Source organism: Micrasema longulum, unplaced genomic scaffold (genome assembly GCF_059751315.1).
Source record: "Micrasema longulum isolate JH-2025_06_02 unplaced genomic scaffold, ASM5975131v1 h1tg001547l, whole genome shotgun sequence".
NCBI lineage: Eukaryota > Metazoa > Arthropoda > Insecta > Trichoptera > Brachycentridae > Micrasema > Micrasema longulum.
The window spans coordinates 342,970-364,636 of NW_028278730.1; the positions used below are offsets into that span (position 1 = coordinate 342,970).

The following is a 21,667-nucleotide window of genomic DNA, read 5'->3' on the forward strand; positions in this document are numbered from 1 at the left end:
TGACAAAGTTAAAATATGACACTGTTTGAGAGCGGCAACGTTTAAATAAGGGTTGGTGGCTGTCATACAAGCACAAGCGGTTAAATCGAAAGGTAAAATAGGGAAATATCACATACTATGAATACCGATAAAAATATATTAAATGGATTTATAATCATTTATCGTATTTTCAAAATCAATATGGGTATTGTAGAGAAATGTTTTCATACATAAATATTTTTTTAAATACGTCACTTGAAAAACGTGACATGTTTGGCCTTGATAGTTGTGACGTCAAGATTTGCGACAATGTTATAAACAAATTTGAGTGCTCAGGAACAAATAAACGTGAATCGTGATGTATTAGGGACGTGGCCAATGGAATAACCGTTTTAGGGGGAATTCAAAATTACAAATTTGAAAATATTTTTTATGCTACTAATAAGTAACAAAAGCTAATCGTAACATATTTCCCTATTGTGTCAATTTTTATCATAATATGAGAGTTATTTTTATAATTTATTTTGTATACGTGACTAAAACTGCGATTTTTTAGTTATGACTTTATTGTATCGGATTGCGATTTGTCGAATACCACTTTCAAAAAGTAAATTTATATTTTCAATCTTCCAAACACAATGAAAACAAACTCTTTCCAACAAACATTCGCTTGTTTTAATTTAATATATCATGTTTAGTAAAAACGATGTATAACGTTACCCAATGAATATGCCAAAATGACGATTCGTCTCCATGTCGTGAGTCGCGACGGACGATAAATACGTAACACTGGATGACGCATTAGTTGGTGATTACTACAGACTACTGGGCTTAAGCTGCGAGAAATAAAGAAATCGAACATTGAACAGCATTTACAATGAAATCATATTGTACATCATCTACGTGTTTTGAGTCATCAACGAATCAAATGCGAAGTTTCACCGCTTGGGTAGACTTTAACCAGAAAAACACATGGTTGATTCAGAACAATTTTTATGATATTGTTTACTATATTATTTTAAATCCCAGGTTTCGATTGTTATCTAAACACCTTGATGTAATAAACATTAACATACCAACACGTAGAACTAGACAAAATGCTCCATATTTAAAAAAAGTTTTATGTGAACTTAATAAATAAACAATGTTTTAAATATGTCCAAATGCTTGCAGATGCTTGAAGACTTTCATCATACTCAGAACATTGTTGAATTAACTATCTGGTAAAAGAAGAAGTATGAAAAAAAAAAAAAAAGGAAAATTGTTTTCAGGCGTTGCCTAGTAGGTGAATTGGTTAAGCCGGTTGAATTTCACCCACGTGATGAAGGTTTCAGCTCTTTTGCTTCATAAAAGTTAACAGATGGAAGATTTGAGGAAATGTGCATGTTCAAACATAGGCAGAATGGTAAATTTTACACAGTGTGTAAAGCGGCCACTTAAACCAGCCAATGACAAGTCATAAGCCCTGTAAATGCCTAGAGTCCCATATTCCCTTCTCAAAAGTGTTTTCCCTCTCTGTTGCAACAAATTTAAATAAATATTTCAGTGTACAATACAAAATTTAAAGATAAAGATTATACAAAAATCACTTTGTCAGATTTAAAATTTACACTAAAAATGCATTATGTAACTTAGTAGACATTATAATAATAAATATGTACATCTCCCTTCCCCTCCTTATCCTCTCTTATAGCATTGTTGTTCTAATCCCGCCCAATTTACAATAAATTACTGTTCTTAAAAAAATATTTAAAAAATCTTTGATTATTGAAAAGTACATGAAAATAACATTTTTTATGTATAAACTTATATGTATTTATTTAATATATATTATATTGTTTTTACTAACTTTGTATACTTTGTGGAAATCTGTTGTTAGTTCTGAGTTTATACACTATATCTGTTTGTTTACTATAAATATGTATGTAGAACTGTTGATTTCCCAAATAAAATAAAATAAAATATAAATAAATATTATTGTCACCTTTCTTAAACCATTATCTTTATCACTAACCTATTTTTTTATTTGATTTATTTATATAAATAAATATGAAAATAGAAATAACCGAATTTGTATATAAATTACCAGAAATCAATACTATTACTCAATGGGAAAACGGAATGAAGAGGAAAGATGAAAAAAAAAGAAAGGAGATGTTTCTTCAGACGTGATTTAAACAGAGATACTGTAGTAGCATCATTGATAGTGAATGAGAGATGATATCACAGACAAACCGCAAAGACACTGTATGAGTAAGAAAAGGAAGAGGAATTGTGGATGGGTATTAAAAGGGTGCTTAGAGAATTAGAACGAAAAGGTAAACCATGAACCGATAAGCGTTGAAAATTTAACGGAGGTATATAAGAAGCGTTAGGACTATGAAGTGCAGTAAACAGAAGTGAGAGGGAGTGATAGTACCTATTAACTGCTCATGGAGACAAAGAAATTAATGTAGTCTCGTATTTACATTTTTATCTTGAATATTGTGAATTAAAATCATCTCCATATAAATATTTCACGTTATACTATACCAATGTTTCATTTTCATATTTCCATCTGGACAACACGCAGCGCGGTGCACATTTCTTATAAAACTTTTAAAAAGCACTTTAAAAAAAAATTTATGAAAATAATGAAAAGAAAAAAAAAGTTGTATGTTTTATTTCTTCTCAAAAAATTCTAAATATGTTTTTGCGTTTTTTTTTTGTTAATATATACTATTGCGATACATTTTTTTGTTTTTATAAAATTTGATTTGTGTTATGTCTCTTTCCAAGTACAAGAGAATTTATATTTATTGAAAAGTTACTGCGAATTAAAATATCATAAATATTTTTTTTAATAATTAATTTAAGGTAAACTATAAAAAAACGTATGAAAAGAATTTGGTATTCTTAAAAAAAAAACGTATCGGTATAATCGTTATTTTTTTTAATTTTTTATTTTATTGAGTATTATTTTTTATGTTCAGACTTACTATTCGAATAATGAAGAACTTACGTTATCGAGTAGTTTTATCAATTTAAAAAGACATTGAATATTTATATAAAGAGGAGGCGTCTTTTCCGTTTCATCTGGCATACAAAATACAATGCTGATAATTTTTCCTTTATCTAACAAATGATCACGATACGCCTCAATAATTGATGTGCTAATAATGCAATGCCTTAAGCACCATTAGATAAACGGAAATATGGAACGAGTAACTCGATATAAATAAGTTATGACAAATTGGATGATTTGCTTTTCACGGAAAACGAAATTCCGACAACCGAAGCTTTGTTCATTCCAGTCGAGCAAAGTAATTAATCAAAGTCAATTAGAATCACAGAAAAGAATTTAGGGGTCAAAAAAAGATCTTTTTACCGGGAATCATAAAAACTTCTATAATAAGACCGTTCTCAGAAGGATATAAGTTATCCTATGTGGGTTAAAAGTATATTTCATTCAAAAGACTATTGAGCAGTGACATCATAAAGATTTACAAAAACTTCCGCTAATTATGTTGGTATGTCGACCACAACTCGAGATATTTTTAAATAAAGAAAAAAATCTGCAAAATATTTGCACGTTACTATAGAAGGTAAATAAAATCGATGAAGGAGAAAAAAAAACAAATAAAAATACGATTTCTCCATTTTAAACGCAGTTCTTTTAAGATTGCGCCATTGTTTTACTAACTGGGATAGACATATTCTAATCATCCGGAATTAAACTTATGTACTTAAAATTACCCGTGTCACTATTTAATTAATGAAATGTAAACAAATAAAATATTTGAGATAAATGCTCATGTTAAATTTCTGATATGCTTGATAAAATTTGTGTAAAATGCGTTGTAAATTATCTTCTGATTCTGACACTATGGTTACATCATCTACGTAACATGTGATGTTAACTGCCTTATCTCTCTTAGTCCTAGTTTTACCACTTACTCATTCTTGAAAGCGTTTTCACTTTTTTTATTTTGTGTGTTTAAGAAAAGTGTTTTGAGTTATACACGGTGTTTCAGGGCTAGACCGCAAAACTTCAGGAGAACATTCCTGATGGTGAACTTTTAAAAAAGTCTTCATTTTTTTTTTCCAAAAACTCATTTTTTAAATTAAAAATTTTAAATGGAGTGAACCTTTAATTTTTGGGACTAGCATTCCTTTTGCAAACTCCTACCACTCTCCTACAAAAAAAAAATGATAAAAAAACGTATTTGACCAACGAAGCTATACGCACCAGACGCGGACGAGGGAAGTGACTGTGTAGAGGAGGAGTAGAGGTTTGTGGAGGAAATGCTAGTCCGAGATATTAAGGATTAACGTCATTTTGTAAATATTAAAAAAATATTCCCAAAAGAAAGTGTTTTTTGAAAAAAAAAACTTTATGACTTTTTTCCAAGTTTACCATGAAGAATGTTCCTCTAAAGTTTCGCAGTCTGGCCCTGAAACACCGAGTATACCGCTGTGATATATTTAGTTATAAAAATGATAAACTTGCTTTGATATTCTGAATATGTTTAAAAAAAAAAGATAATCTTGTTTCAGTACAGAATTGAGTTATGCAAGTAGTATCTCCTGGGAATGTAATTTATTTGTATTATACATTTTTTTTTTAAATACATTACTTAAAATTGTCCAAGGATGTTCTGACAAAAAAATATACTTTGTTTTTATAATATATTATGAGTACCAATGTCGAAAATCTATTGTATCCACCGGTCAACAAGTAATTATGTTTTTTATCTATACATTAACGTTTATTTTTTATGAGAAAATTATTTGTACATTTTTTTAACGCCACGATTTAAAAAAAAAGTCTGAATAAAATTGGCAAAATCGAATGATTCCTTACTTTTTTATTAGACTTCAGCTTTAAGTACCCATAGTAATCGGGGACCTGGTTGGCCCTGAAATAAATCGCAAAGCAAGTGTTTTGTCCACAAGACTGGGGGAAAGTCACCCATTTTGATTGACAATTAATTATAATTGCGTTTTTCTGAGCAAACGTTAATGAATTATAATGAGAAAGCGTTAATAACTCCATTAAAAATAACTGTTAGCGTGTTGATTGATAGTAATTCCTGAAGTTTAGTAGACATAAAGTAAAGAGAAATAATCGTTAAAGGCGTTTATGTCCATCGCGATGCGCAGTATAAATGGAAGTGTTTTAATGTGTATTGCTCAATACAAATTCAAATAACAAAAGTATATACACGGTGTTTCAGGACCTGAACTCAAAACGTCAGAAGAACATCCTTCATGGTAACTTTTAAAAAAAATCCCAATAAATTTATTTTAATTTTTTTTTTTGTAATTTGAAAACAGTGTAAATCTTTCATTTCTCGGACTAGCATCTCTTATATAAGCCCCTTCCACTCCCTCAACAAAAAAATGAGATAAAAAATGTACTTGACCAACGAAACGATACGCACTGGACGCGGACAAGGGAAACGGAAGGTTCGAGAAATTAAGAATAGACACCATTTAAAAAAAAATAACGAATATATAAGAATTTTTTAAAGTTCAATGTGTGGTATTCAGCTTACCATGAGGAATGTACCTCTGAAGTTTCGTGGTCGGGCCCTGAAACATCGTGTATAATATTGTGCCCATACATATCAACTTTAAAAAGGCTTTGTGTCTAATGCGCCACTAAAGCCGAATTTGAATTATATTCTGGGATTTCTTGAATAAACATTATTTTATTTAGTCCGCTAGAAGACAACTTTTGAATTGTCTGGGAACAATTTTGTATTTGTGGGTTATGGTTGGAGGGAAGACTATATAGTTGATGCCTGCCGGCTAGCAATTCATATCATGTACGTGATCCTATAAGCATCTACATGCGTAAGGAATATAAAATATATCGGGACTGTCACCATTATTGATCTCTCTGTCCCGACGTCCCGATGAAACCTATAATGTCCCGATTTAAACTTACACAGTGCAACACTGTTAATCAACAACAATCTTCCACGGAAGTACTGATTATAAATTTGAAAATAAGATGGCAAATGCTTACAGTAAGTAATTTATGTATGCAAAGAACTTTAGTCCTTACCGGTCCAATGTCGAATCTCATTTGACATCGATTTTTACCATATATCATACTTTGGAAAATTATAGAAACTAAATTTTTCATTATAAAAAATAATAAAAACTCGATTTCCAGTAAAAACGAGAATTATTTTTGAAATGTACAAAGTAATGGCGTTATTATCTATATTTTATAATTTTCCATGGAAAAAGTTGATGTCGAATGAGATTCGACATTGGACCGGTTAGGGTTTTAAAGAAGTTGAACTTGCCTCGATAGAGTGGAAGTCGATAGGTTCTGTGTAAGAAAAAAGTTTTTTTCTCATTTTTTTTAAATTGAGTATTTAATTTCCATTCGTGCTCATAAAACCATAGTGGAAAAAGTAACATCATTTATGTTGGCCCGGTGAAAAGGACCGATAAAAATGTCGTCTGCTGCCAGGGACTGTAGACTCAATATTGAAGTATTACGTTTATTTTAAGTCATATAAAAAATATAGCCAGCGGCACTTCTTCCGCAAGAAACACCACATAAAATGTTAAAAAAACCATTATAAAATTGCATTTTTTGTTTTACATATTCCAATTCCAGAACGTCCTGACGATACCCTAGTGAAATATGGTATCCCTAAGCTAGCACCTTCGTGTCACAGTGGCAATGCATTATTCTTAGAATTTGAGACTGCATCATATGAGCCCCTATCCATGGATATTGGACTTCAATTTTGGCATTTGCATCAAAAACTCTCTTCTTATTAATTAAACTTCTCTTCTAAAATTATTACTATTTACGAGTCGTCGTTTAGGTTTACAGTCTGCTTTTGGTGTTTACCATATATAGCTCTAACAGTTTGAGAACAAGTGCCTTACATACATTGTTTCGGAGTTTGAAGGGCTCATGTTTAATTTATGGACTAAATAAAAAATAATGTTAAAAAATATATATAAGTTGGTTATAATCGCGACGGCGACGTGCAAGATGTCAGATGTCACACATGACATTCAGACATAATTACGTGCGTATAGAATACAGCGCACCGTACGGCATCTACACCTGTGAACCTGTGGATGTGTCCAGGCAGGACCTTTGTCAAGAAGCCGATTCGATTCATCGTTATACCAAAAATGACGTATTTTATGGAAGCACATGGAACGAGGCGCATTTTTCTCAAATCGAGTTCAAAATGAATATACCTATGTTTTATGTCTAAAGTAAAAATTATTATATGAAGGTACTATTTGCAAATCCAGCAAAATCCATATTTCTTTATTTTGAGCAAATCACAAAAAACTAATACAAAAATAGCTTCAAAATTTTTATGCATATTTTTTTTTATAACCAGTTAGTATTTGATTAAATAATATGAATTGTGTCAAGAAACTATAGTGAAATAATTAATTTAATTTTACAAATTACCAATTTTGCAATACTCTAGTAGAAGTTGCCATGTTTGCAACAAACCCAATAATTTGAAAGTCAGTCTCACAAACACAGCCGTATTTTGAACCGACAATGTTATAATTATTGTAAACAAATGTATTCTGAATAAGTTTGCAAGTAATACTTTCATACATGCCTTCTTCCCCTTTCAATTCCAGACTTCAGTGTTTTACTAAGTTTTCAAAATAACAAAAAAAAATATTGTCAAATTCAATAGTTGAAGATGACATATTTTAAAATGTTTTTTTTATTATTCAGTTTGTTATAGTGATTACTACCGACCTAAAATAATTCATATTATACTTATTCAAATAAATATAAAACAACAACTACCTTTTTTCTACCGACAAGTTTCAAAGCTACTCTAGCTTCTTTATCAAGGTATACATTTTTAGAAATGGGAAAGTCTAGGCTATGAAACGCGGAAAGTTAGATGCCACGTTGAAGTAAGCAACCAATATTAAAATTTTGAAATTTGTTTTATTTGTGGTGAAACGCTTCTAATTTTTAAAAAATATTCTAATCTGTTTTCTGAATCGTACCGTTCATCGATGTTTCGTATGTGACAGTATTTGATTCCCACAAATTGGCACTTTTGTATTCAGCCTTTTTACTGGAATAAAAATTATCATGATGATTTAGTATTATTATTACTATTGTTTTTTGAGAAAACAACCGCATCACAGAAAAAAATACAAATTATATGACAACTTTATTGGCTCTTTATAGTTTTTTACTTGAACATATTTTTTTACAAACCGTGCGTTATTTAAAACTAGGAATGAAACAAAAAAAAACAATCAAATTAAAATAATAGATATGCTTCGCATATTTTAAGTACATATATTTTAGTGACTAAAGTATATGTTAGAGAATATTTTTTTTTTAATATTCGATAGTAAAAAACAAAATACCTCATTACAAACCCTGTAAATGCAATGACTTCCGAAATTCTTGCTTAATAATGATGTCCATCTCTGTTGTAACATATTTTAACCTGAATAACAATTTCGATATGTCAGAAAGCATGTTTTCATGTTTTTGCCTATAATGTAGTAGTATTTTTGTATGATTAACAGGGTGAATATTTTCATAACATGCTGAGATTTATATAACTTCGAAAACAACTGAATTCTATTGCAAAAATACATTTGTAAACCGACAAAACCCATTCATGAAATACAAAAGACATTATGCTACAAAAAATACTTAAACGTAACTTTGAGGACTTCTATTGAAAAACGCGCCTTAAACCGCAGTGACATTTAGTATGATCAAAGTTAGCACATGGAACCCACGTGGAGTCTACCACCAATGCAATTCGTGCATTAAATACCAGACACTTTAGGATTATGTACGCCCTTTAATAAAAATAGTCGATTCGTTGCATTGTTTTAAAAGTTATTCATAATTACAAAAATACTTCCGATTAATTTTTAATTTTTTTGGGTAAATAGTGATGCAAAGTATATCTCTAAGGATTATCAAAATAATAAATAACTTCAAATAGGTAAGGGTAGGTACACAATGACCGCCAAGTGGTCCGTGGTTACCTCTCAGAACAGAAACGTGCTGGGCTGCTGAAATTGTTATCAAGTTTGATTCCCGACTATCAGACATTAGTTTTTAAATGATTTTATCCGTATATAACATAAATTATTAGTGAATTGCATCTTTCAATCAATTTAAAAATAACATTATTATCACATTTGCGCTAAGACGGGTTCGATTCCCGACATGGTTAATACGAAATGTTTATTGAAAAGGGTGTTTTCACACTGAAATGTTTCATAGTCCCTGTACTGGTACCTGAAGCGTAAGACTGATCATCTTACCTTCATGTAAAAAAAAAAGGATCAAGATACGATGCGATTAGTGTACTAATGCAGTGTCCTATGCACCATTAGGTGCGGAAAAGAAATGATGATGATTGATAATTTTACATTTAAAAAAAGATAAGAACTATAGATTTACCTAAATTTTTTTTCGGAAAAAATATCGTTAAAAATATTTTTGCGTTATTGTTATTACAAAGGTTATCGTTTTTAACGTGATTTGTAAAAATATTTTTTCCCGCTTTTGAAAAAAATATCATATAATAAAATAATTAAATACAAAATTTTTGCCTCTATTTTTTATACAGGGTGTTCTTTAAACCCTGTCACATCCGAAACCACGATGATCAGTATGAGCAAGAAGACATATTGGCTCATTCAAATAAATTTTTAAAACGAATAAAATTTTTAAAAATTAAATATTTAAAAAAACAAATGGTTGCTAACTTCTGCAGGAGAGAAACGAGGAGGGGGTAGTCTGACACACCGTTAACCAAGCTGCCGCGCCCCCCTCGCTTCTCCCCTGCAGTAAGTAACCATTTGTTCTATTTAATGTTTTATTTTTACAAATTTTCTTCGATCTAAATAAATTTTTTTAATATGCCATTATGTCTTCTTGCCCATATTGATCATCGTGGTTTCAAATGTGACAGGGTTTAAAGAACACCTGTATACTAAACTTAGCAGCCAAGGTAAATAATTAATCTTTTTTTAATGCGTCTGACGACAAATTATCTCAGTTTGAAGTTGGTGTGGCTTGATACATTTTTGCATCACACCATTTACATTTTACACGTACAAATTTTATGACAATAAAATACTAAAATGTCCGTACAAACCAAATTAGTACAATATCAATTGAATTCAATCTTAATTACAAGAGCATCCCTTTTGCTACCAGTATGGGGTTGCCCAAACAACATAATATGACCCAGATCATAAAAATACCAGTATAAATGTTAATTTGTTTATTAAGTTGGTTGTAAGTCAAATTGTGGGCATCTTACACTATCGCGGTAATTAGTTTCAATTCTACTCAGTATGATGCTGCGCAAATCACGAATGATCGATTAAAAATATTCCTCTTCCAGGATCTGAAATTGGATCCTGTAGTCCTTAAAATATAGCTTGATTAGAATGACAGCTGTCAAACTAATTTCATTAGTTATGGGAAATTACTGATCACCGATCAAATCGATTTGATCAGTTATTTCATGCAATTATGAAACTCTGTTTCTGAAAATTGATATAGAAAACGAAAAAACTAGCCTATTTTAGACTGAAAATCTTATTTTTTCAATTTCTATTGGACCTTCTTCGTGGACCAGGTGGATTTATCAACAATATTTTGAGTTCGTCAAAATTTTTGTAGACAAGAAGTAGATTCAACTCCCTGGGGGTGTGTTTATATTAACATATTACAACAGAGATGAAGAACATTTAAGAGATAAGATTTTCAGGCGTTGCCTAGTATGTAGGTGAAATAATTCAATTGGATAAATTTCACCCGCATAAATAAAGGTTTCAGCTCTTTAACTTTACAAACATCAACAGATAAAAGGATTGAAGGAATATAGGTGTTCAAATATGGGCAGAATGGTGAATGTTGCACAGTGTGTAAAGTGGCCACTTGAACCAGCCATTGACAGGTCATAAGCCCTGTAGATGCCTAGACTTCTATATTACCTTCTCTTAAACGTTCTTCATCTCTGTTGTAATATGTTATTATAAACAGCTCCCAAGGGAGTTGAATCCAGTTCTTGTCTACAAAAATTTGGACAAACTCAAAATATTATTGATTTTTCCTAATGGACTAATCATCTTACCTTCACGTTACAAAAAATATCACTGGGTTTGGTGTATCAATGTCTTATGCACCATTAGGTGTGAAAAGGAAGTAAATGTAATTTTAAAATTACATAATATTAGTAATAACACTATCTGGTTAAATTTAAAATAAAAAACTTTGTTTTTAATAATTTATTATTTTACGGACCGGTTTAGAAGCTACACAAGCTTGACTCTAAAGGTATAATTATTTAAAAAATGGACAAAAACAAAATCAACAACCACAAAGTTAGGGCTTCAAATACCCAAAAAAAAATGTTATCCAGATTCCTGTTTTTTTTAAATAATTTTATGAAATCAAAGCTTCGATAATTATCGAGCGAGCTTCTTAATATGTTTTTAAAATATTATAAACACATTTTTTATATTTTATTTTAGGTGCCAATTTACGAAAACTTAAAAATACACAAAAAAAACTCATTTTATTAAAACAAAACAATTTTTTTGTTTTTGAACAGTTCTGTGCATTGAAATTTTAAAATAAACATATCTTAATACCATTCATTAATTATACATTTGTTGAAACAAATTAAATGACAATGTGTAGCGGCAAGACGTGTTAAATCTAACTCCTATAAAAAAATAAATATATATATTTTGAAACGGGGAACTAGAATCCCAACCGCCCATGCGGTCTGTAGACGCAAGATTAGTTGTGATGTGACAAAAGATCTTCACAGGTCGCAGTGACGTCAGGAGTTTGCATAGCACTGACCCCCACCACAAAGAATAAGATATTCATTTATATTATAACGCCCTTGACATGATTTTCTCAAAAATAACGCTATTACAAAAAACAATCGATTTTTTTATCTCTTAAAATCATCTGTCAGAATATTTCTTAGATGAGGATTTAAAAAAAACCCTTTAATTAATTTAATAATCATACAAAAATACAACAGAATGTTAGAAAGCATAAAAATAAAAATATATCTATATGCGTTGGTAAGATTTTATCATCAACATGTAATAATAAATAAATAAGTTTTTATTATAAAAGTGGTTAGTAGATAGAACGTCCTTTATTGATTTATTATTTGTGTAAAATATTTTTTATCTCTCATTGACTACACTTTTGTTATTTTCTTAGGTTAACTTTTTCTTTTATTTCTTTCTTATTTTATTTACATTATTTAGCTCTTAATTTTAATAGGTACATTTAATTTTCTTATTATTTTATTTTTTTCTGTAGATATGAATTGAAAATTTCGATTAATTTTGATTTATTTTTATTTTATTTTGATTACATTTGCACACACTATTTATAAATGTGTTTATATATTTTTTTCCCATATTTAAAATATATTGAGGTAAATTGCTATTCTTTAATTTTAATTGTATTATTTTACTATATTTTCTTACTTTAAAAAAATATTATTTCTTTAAACTAATTTTACCTGGTTTTGTTGAGTTATTTTCTTCTTAATAATATTTTTCAAAGCATCAAAAACAAAACTGTACATGTTCATTATTTTATACGTATACAGTATTATGTCTGTACTCTTTTTATTTGAAACTAATGTCTGAGCACCCGATGACAAACTATTATTGAATAGTTTATGGGGACAAAATATATTCTAATACTTTGTTATCTTTATAATGTATTAATATTAATGTATCCTGTTCTCCACTGTAATACTTGTATTTTCTACAAATATGTAATAATTTTTATTTTTTTAAAATTCATTTTTATTTTTCTTTCTCTTCTTAATTCATTTTTATTTTTGCTCCTTTCTTTTTTTTAAATGCATTTCTGTCTTCATATTTAAAAATGCACTTCTGTTCTTTCCACTTTTATACTAATAAAAGATATTTTTGATATTTTTCTTTTTCTTCTAAAAATCATTTTTATATTTTTTGCTACTTCTTTGTAAAATACATGTATGTCTTTATTTGTATGTATGTATGTAAAACATGTAAAAGCGTTTAAATAAATAAATAAATAACAATAAATAAATAAATATTGTAATGATGTGTATATTTTATTGAATAAAGACTATGAAAAAAAAAAACATGATGAAACATAAGTTAACTGTGAAGCATTCGTCTCTCGGTTAAATAGACCATTTTTAAAAATAGTTGAGTCGGGTGATTGTTTTGAAAGCCAAGCCGTTGTCAGTTGGCTGATGTAACAATATGTGGTGTTACTGGTACAAGGCATAGTGCTAGTACTTAGTACTGGCCACGGACCTTTGGGCCTCAGTAACAAAACCACTGCAGCGTAGTACGAGTGGAGATAAACTTTCACCGGGTTTAGGTACTACCTTAGTTAAAGTCACTGCATTTTATAGGGCAATACTAATTAAATGACAAAAACTTTATTTAAATAAGTAAAAACTTAATGGGATAAATGGTATAATGTTTACATTTATTATTATTATTATCTTATTTATATACTTACGGCAAACTATATATTTTTTTTTAAACATTTATTTGTTAATAACATTTTTTTGTATGTACATTCTGTCCAATTCTTTACCATCTTATTAGTCCAAAATATCAAGTTTATTTGTAGCTGCTCGTCAAACTATTATTGACAATTCAATTTCATAAATTAAAAAAAATACTTACTTGTTTATTTTTATTACCTTATACTTGTTTTTTATTTTTTACTATTATATCAAATTGCACTGTAGTATTGGCAAATACGCATTTCATAGATACATATTTTTATTTCGTATTTTTTCGTGATAATATATGCTTGCTTGTTTATTAATTTAACTTAAAAATATCTTTCTTGCTTACCGTAACACTTTATTTATTGTTTGCCTTACAGAATTTATTTCATAAGCTAATATCTTTGCATTTTTTATTTATATGCTTACTGTTTTTTCTTGCATACCTTTGTTATTATTGTTTTTTTTTTACTTTGTAAAACTTTATTTTTATCATACCCTTTTTAACTAATTTCACAATTTTTTTCTGTATATTCTGTTTATTATTTAGTATGTTAGCATGTATTTCATTTTTTTTTTTGTAAATGCCTTTTAGGCGTTAATGAACAAAATAAATAAACATATATATATTTATATGTATATGTATTTTGTTTAAATTCTTCTCAAGTTATTTACAATTTGCTTTTTGATTCTATCATTTTTCTTATATCCATATTTTTATCTTTTTCACTGGGTATGCAAAGATTCACATTTTATTTTGCATTGCAGTTGCTGTTTATTGTTTTTTTTAATGTGTTGTTTATTTTTTAAATTATTACTTACTATGTTTGTACTTATCTGTATAATTTTTGTAAATGCCTCTTGCGCGAATTGTAAAATTAAATAATAAAAAATAAATAAATAAAGGCAGAATCAATGTAGTAAAATGTACGATAAAAACACACGTCTTTAAATGCACCGCAAACAAAAAACCTCAGAAATCAACGTCAATCTATCTATAATTTAAATATGCGGCGAAATTGAATAAATTAATCAATAATACAACGATTAAATACGTTTTAGCATAGATTGCTAAAGCTTTTTTAGAATTTTACCTATATTTAACATTTAATATCAATATTATTTCACGCGAAAATATACAGATTCTTCGGTTAATATTTAAGTTTGATTTAAAAAGCGTAAATTTAGTTTTGGTATTTTCAACGTATTCTATAGGATTTTTGTACAAATTTAACGGAATTAAATGAAATAAATGGCAGAATGTATACAATCAGTATGTAGTAAAATGTACGATGAACGTATATATTTATAAGTTCGAGTATATTTATGGTTTAAAAGTGTTTAAATAAAAAACACACGTCGTTATAATACATGAATAGTTAAATGCACCTCTAACAAAAAACGTCAGAAATAAACCTCAATCTATCTATAGTATAAATATGCGGCCAAATTGAATAAATTAATCAATAAAACAACGAAAAACATATATCGATAAATATATTGAGTTTTTCTACTGACATTTCTTGGTGGAACTGCATTTTAATTATAATAATAAAAAAACGTAAATAGTTTTATTCCACTTTTATTTATATAGTCTCCCACCAGTCTGACGATGTCGGTCACGACGAAACCCGGTCACTGGTAAAAAATTATAAATAAAAGTGGAATAAAACCATATACGTATTTTCATTTTTATAATTATATAGATAAAGCTTTTTTAAAAATATAACCTATATTTAACATTTAATATCAATATTATTTCACGCGAAAATATACAAATTCTTCGGTTTAATTTTATAGTTTGATATAAAAAGCGGATATTTAGTTTTGGTATTTTCAACGTATTTTATAAGATTTTTCGTACAAATTTAACGGAATTAAATGCTCAATCCTAACAAAAGCTTATGCCCTGTTTTGGGTGAATTTCCAAGCAAGTTAAAAAATAATGCTATAAACTTACAGTATTCCTACGGCGAGTGGAAGAAATTCTCGTTGAAGCCAGGGTATCCGTTACAACTGACAATTATTCAAAAAATTCACTGCACAAATTAAAAACACCAGTGACAAGTCACGAAAGCCCCTTTGGGATGCTTACTAGGAGATTATATTCAATCTTTCGTTGGCACTTCACTGGACGGAAACAATGCTGGCGATGAGTTCTGGAGCGGGTTACGAAATGTCGAGAAGAATATTAAAATCGCGGGATTGATGAAAACTGCGATGGTTGACTCGGTGATGGTTCGAATTTGAATTTGCACGCTTTACAAGATTCAGTTTTTTCGATTGGGTTTTCAATACCACGGAGGCTGTGTCTCTTTTCTGAGAAGTGCACGGAACGAAGGTGTTGAACGCAATGTCTGATGGGTCTCGCGCGCGTATATATATAGCGGCGCGACCCCCCTCCACTCCGCCCACCACTAGGGGAAAAGTCCTGAGAGAACCTCTTTAGCCTTTCCGTCCTAATGTTTCAGCTGAAATTTGAGGGCGGAGCGTAATACGCAAACTGAAAGAAGATGACTGTTCCACCAATCACTATTTTAGTAATTGATTTTTTTATGTTGATGTTTTTTATACTTTCAATATGTTTAAATATCCCTAAACATTGTAATAGCCTCAGAGTAATAAATCTCTCCCGCTTATAGAGTCGCCTATACGGACAAAACCATTCGACGATTATTAATTACGACGTTAGCTACAGTTTACCCTTTATTGCACAGAGTAGTTAAAATCAACGGTTTATTTGATAGAGACTATAGAGCAAAATCGTCAAACCAACAAAATAACAAGGAAATGAAAAATGGACGCACAGGTCAAGACATTTTAAAACAGTAAAAACAAGTGAAACGATTGTGTGTACTATATAAAAAAAAATACTTGATAAAATCGAAGTGGTTAATAATCTTGAAATAAGCGGTATTAACTGCATGGTTATGGAATTAATCTGAAAGTAATAATACACCACCCGCTTAGTTAGTTTCCCACACGGACAAAACCATTATATGATTATCAATCACGAAGTTAGCTACAGTTTACAGCAACACAACGAGTCTTGGATACACGGGTCGAGAATTGAAAGCGCAAACGGAAACCGTCCGTTACACGTTTGTTTTTAAATTAAAATTAAACTAATCATTAAAAAAAAAAACAATTTGATCAGTAAATCATAAAACGGGTGATGAAAAACGCGCAAATTTCTTATTGAGTATAATATTCTGCAAACGGACAGCGTGCTGAGATCAAAAGCAAAAGAATCTAACTATCGATTTGCAAAGGTTGAAAATGAATGAATGTGATGGTTATTGAAAGGGATGAAAATATAACTAAATGTAAGATCAGTGTGAACGGAGATATTCTGAATCAGGTAGAAGAATTTGTGTATCTGGGAAGTATGTTTCCTAGGGATGGAAATACCGAGAAAGATATTGAAAGGAGGGGGAGTGCCGGGAACAGAGTGAACGGTGCACTGAAATCTACTTTGGTGAACAAATGTTTATCGCAAGAGGCTAACTAGCAGTTTACAACGGAGTTCTAGTACCAACTCTAATGTATGGGAGCGAAGTATGGAATTTGAAAAATTATGATGAAAGTAGGTTAAATGCTGTCGAAATGCGATCCCTCAGGCGGATGTGTGGCAAAACGATGTATGATAGGTGCATAAATGTCGAGATCCGTGAACTGTGTAAGGCTGAGATATGCATTATCGACAGAATCAAGAAAGGGGTGCTGCGTTGGTTTGGACATGTAGAGCGAATGGACAGCGAAAGAACGGCTAAAAGGATCTACGATGCGAATGTTGATGGATACAGAAAACGAGGAAGGCCGAAAAAGACATGGCGCGATCAAGTCCATCAAATACTTGAAGATGGACATGTCAAAAATAAGAATTATCGGCGTGCGTGCATGAGAAAATGTATGAATGTAGAGAAAGCGAGGTCTGTATGCACAGATAGAGTGATATGGCGTTGTATCCTCTCTGAGTACCCCTACGGAGAAACGGCTTGATGGTTTGTTTGTTTTGAAAAATAAATTAAATCCTTAATTTTCTAAATGCAAGGTACAAAGGTATTTGGAAACTGATCCGCAACAACGCGTTCGCTTTCAAGACTTCTGAGGTGCTTTTCAAGATTCAGGAAGAGGTAATCGACATGCAATACTACCATAATTGATAGGGTACATTCGAGAAAGAAATTAAACTTAAGGGTTTCTAAGGCCAAAATGCATTTTTTTTCTGTAAAATTCTAGAAATTGTTTTATGTTTTTTTTTTCTTAATACAAAAAGTACATTATACTCCCAGGAGTTATTAAAGAAACTCATTTGGGACCGTACATAAGAAAAAACATTTTTTTGACAATACATAATATCACAAATTAATACATCCGAAATAGAAAGAAAACATTATTGTATACGAAACATAAAACACCATCTATATAAACTACATTAATAATTATCACTATCAAAAAGATTTAAGAAATATTTTTTAATTGCGACATTTCTGGATTTTTCATTCAATTTTTCGTGTCTCAGCTCATCGTGCAGTTTATTATATTCGGAATGGCCAATATTTTCCAAGGACCTACTGCCAAACTTTGTTGAGCGAAACTTATACCCGTATGCAGAGACAAAACTTAAGGTGAGGAAAGTACATTCTAATTTCAAATGCAGAGAATAACCCGAAGGTGAAGACAATAGAATGTACTTTTCTCTGCATACGGGTATTAGCATACGGGTATTAGACACATGAAGATTCCCTGAATAACGCGTATTGTAATTGTGAATATCATGACCAAATGTGTATTTTAAATTTGAGTGAGCAGAAAAGTTCATGATTTTTAAAATAGTATTGGTTATACCGTGCAGTGGCATTACCTTGTTATCCAACTATTTTTTCAACCACATACTTGTGCGAGCAGAGATTCTCAGCGATTCTAATAATTAAAAGTTATCAAAAAAATCATTAGGATGCCGAAATTCGTTTAGCTTTAAACAACACTGAACCAAGGATTCAGTATTTGATAAACAACATGCAGTCACAAAAATCGCACTTAAATATAATTTAAGTAATATTTATATATTTATTAAATATTGTAAAAATGACTCTCGAATAATTTTGTATTTGTTTTATCTATAAAAAAATCTTAATAATCAACCTTATATTATATGCGTTATCGCTAAACGGTTGGTGGTCCATGGCAAGACCAAAAATTGGTCAAATGGGGGACCATCACTAAAAGGTTAAGAACCACTGATTTTTAAAAAAGGCAAATCCACAGAAATCAATTTTATATCATGCCTAAATTTTGTTGCGACAGAGAGGGAAAACATTTTGAAGGAAATATGGAAGTCTAGGCATTAACAAGGCGTATGACATGTCATTGGCTGGTTTAAGTGGCCGATTTACACACTGTGTAACATTCACCATTCATTTTGCCTACGTTTAAACATCTACATTTCCTCAACTCTCCCATCAGTTGACTTTTGTGAAGTAAAAGAGCTACAACCTCTAACTACAAACATTTGGACACAATCAAAACATTTATATTTATTTATAAATGGCGGTTTAAAAGTATTATAAATTTTAAAAATGCGTTTATGATGAAAGGAAAATATGTATCAAAATATTTCAAGTTAACGTTAAGGCATATGTGTGGAATATTTAAAAAACGATTCAGATATAATGTTGTTATTCATCATCATCAGTGGCACTACAGCCCGTTGTTGGCCCAGGGCCTCGATTATAATAGGAAGATAAAGACGTCATACCTTCACCTTGATGGTATAGTAGAAGATAAATTTCCTCTAGCGATTATAAATATCAAGTTTTAGGTAGGTACATCGATATGAATCAAGGGGAAGCGTACGTCACGGTACACATATCTACGCTCTAAAATGACATAGCTTCAGTATGACGTCATAGTTGAATATAAAGTCTCCCGACCGACTACAAAGGTATAGTACCGATACCCCCCACCATCAAGTTTTGATGTAAGTACATCGGTTTATACCGACTGGTCTAGAACCCCTCGATACGTTTATCTACGCATTAAAAGTGTCAAAATTTTTGTCCCTCCGAGAGATTTTTCCTTTAACTATGATTTATTAAAAAAATTAATCGTTTTGAGGTTGGCACTTTTTTTTTTTTTTTAAGCCTATTAAAAATATGAGAGAGAAATGAGTGAGTTTTGAAGTCGAATTAAATTCCGACATAACTGTCACTTTAATAAAACGAACGCCTAGATGTGAAAATAATGTCGCTAGGTTCTGTCCTATTAATAAATAAGAGTATCTAGGCGTCAGACACAGATTATATGCGTCAGAAAGTTACCATTCTTAAAAAAAAAATAGTTATTATATTTTTTCCATCTGTTTTACTATCTTTCCGATTGTATGTATCGAGGCGTTAAAGGAGCCGGCTTTGTAGTCGATCGGTAGATACATACAGACGATCGTTAAGCGTACTTTGCGATTTCCAAAAGTCACGCAAAATTCATGTTCAAGCGAGCATTTTTTTGCTCTAATTGGAGATTATAATCGATTTAAAGTGAGCACTTTTTATTACAGAAGCCTATTTAAAATATAAATGAGAACTATTTTAAATGTTAATGACGTAAGGAACGCGGACTAATTGTTTGCGGTCATTTCATTGGCTTGTTTCGATTATATGATGCCGATATAACAAGTAGGTAGAACATACCGAGGTAAGATACAGATAGTACAGAAGTGAAGTATACCGTCTCGATATATACAGATAAATATAGCGTTCATAATCGAGGCACTGGCCTCCTCCAGAATCTGTCTCCATTCAACCCTGCACCCTGCGGCACTTCTCCAGTTCGTCGGGCCAATTTCTCTTAAGTCACTTTTATTAGTGCATGCATAAAAATACGCATGTCTGCACTATTTAAAGTTCCAAAATAATAATAATATACAATGGAAATTAACCCTTCCCTTTTGGTTCCAAAAACATTAACCCGTTTCGGTGCTGTGTAATGGCTACACGTGCAAAAATGAAAGATTTTAAATTGGAAAAATAAAATCTTGATTAGCAATTATTACTTCAATTATTTAAAGTGGAAGTTAAAAGTGATAATATTTTTTATCTAATTGCTAAAAACATGAAAAAAACATTAATAATAATAGTAATAATAAAATATATTTTTGAACCATAATATATCCAATGTGACAAATACAAAAAAATACATATTTATTCTTAAATAAAACAAAGGTATACACGGTTAAATTGCGGACTTATTGCCACTAGCAATATCTCACAGTCTAATCGACAACAAATTAAAATTACAATAATGAAAATATGTAAAGAAATTTAAAGAAAAAGTAAATAAATAAAAAGTTAAGAAAATACAAAAAGCAAAAACATTACAATACTAATGGTGTATATTGCTTGCGTTATTAACATTAGCTCTTGCTCGCAGCGTAGGCGGAAGAACTACCCCTAACGAAATCCGGAGAGCTAGCAACTGGCTGACTGACGTCTGGCGTCTGGCAGAAGTACTGGCAACTTTGATGCTCGCACATAGACGCGTAAAATTATCTCTCTCGCTTCCGAATATACCTGTAGTATCGAAAGACGTAAAGAGTGAGTGAGACAATTATTCGGTACTCTTTTACTTCATAATGCGCGATATGCAAAACAATGGTAAACATTCTATTGTATACGTGATTTATCTCCGATTTGTGTTAAAATGCTATTTCTGTTCCGAATAAGCATGAATTATTTAATAAAAAGATATTTTGACTGATACGTAAATTATCTTTTTGTGTACTAGCTACACATTACCGGGAAGGGAGAGATAAATATTCGAATGGACTGTACGAGTATATAAATGTTGGTACACCTATGTACGCAAATCGCGTCATTGAACTCAGATGGAGAATGGTTTTTCCCAATGTTGTGGGAGAAGGAAAACCGCCGTACGGACCCTCAGGCGAGAAGCCGGGGAGGGGGAATAAACGGTTCTACATTTGAAAGGAAGCTATGATCGAAGCAACACCTAAGATAACATGATAAATACCCTATTTAAGAGGATTTATTTTTAATTTTTGAAATTTCCGATTTTATTTTGTTCTCTCAAAGAGACAAAACTTAAGGTGAGGAAAGTACATTCTATTGTCTTCACCTTCA

General features: G+C 30.6%; 1 protein-coding gene across 4 annotated transcripts in view; it reads right to left on the minus strand.

Moving 5' to 3' along the window:
* Nucleotides 1-21,667, minus strand: part of ITP (ion transport peptide) — a 147,717-nt gene that overhangs the window by 75,857 nt on the left and 50,193 nt on the right. Inside the window, exon 1 of one of the 4 annotated variants that reach the window (XM_088236381.1) lies at nt 15,487-15,885. The exons of the other annotated variants lie outside the window; for them this stretch is intronic. The gene's annotated coding sequence lies outside the window, so the exon portion shown is untranslated. Of the gene's footprint in view, nt 1-15,486; nt 15,886-21,667 lie in introns of those variants that run through there. 4 annotated transcript variants of the gene reach the window in all.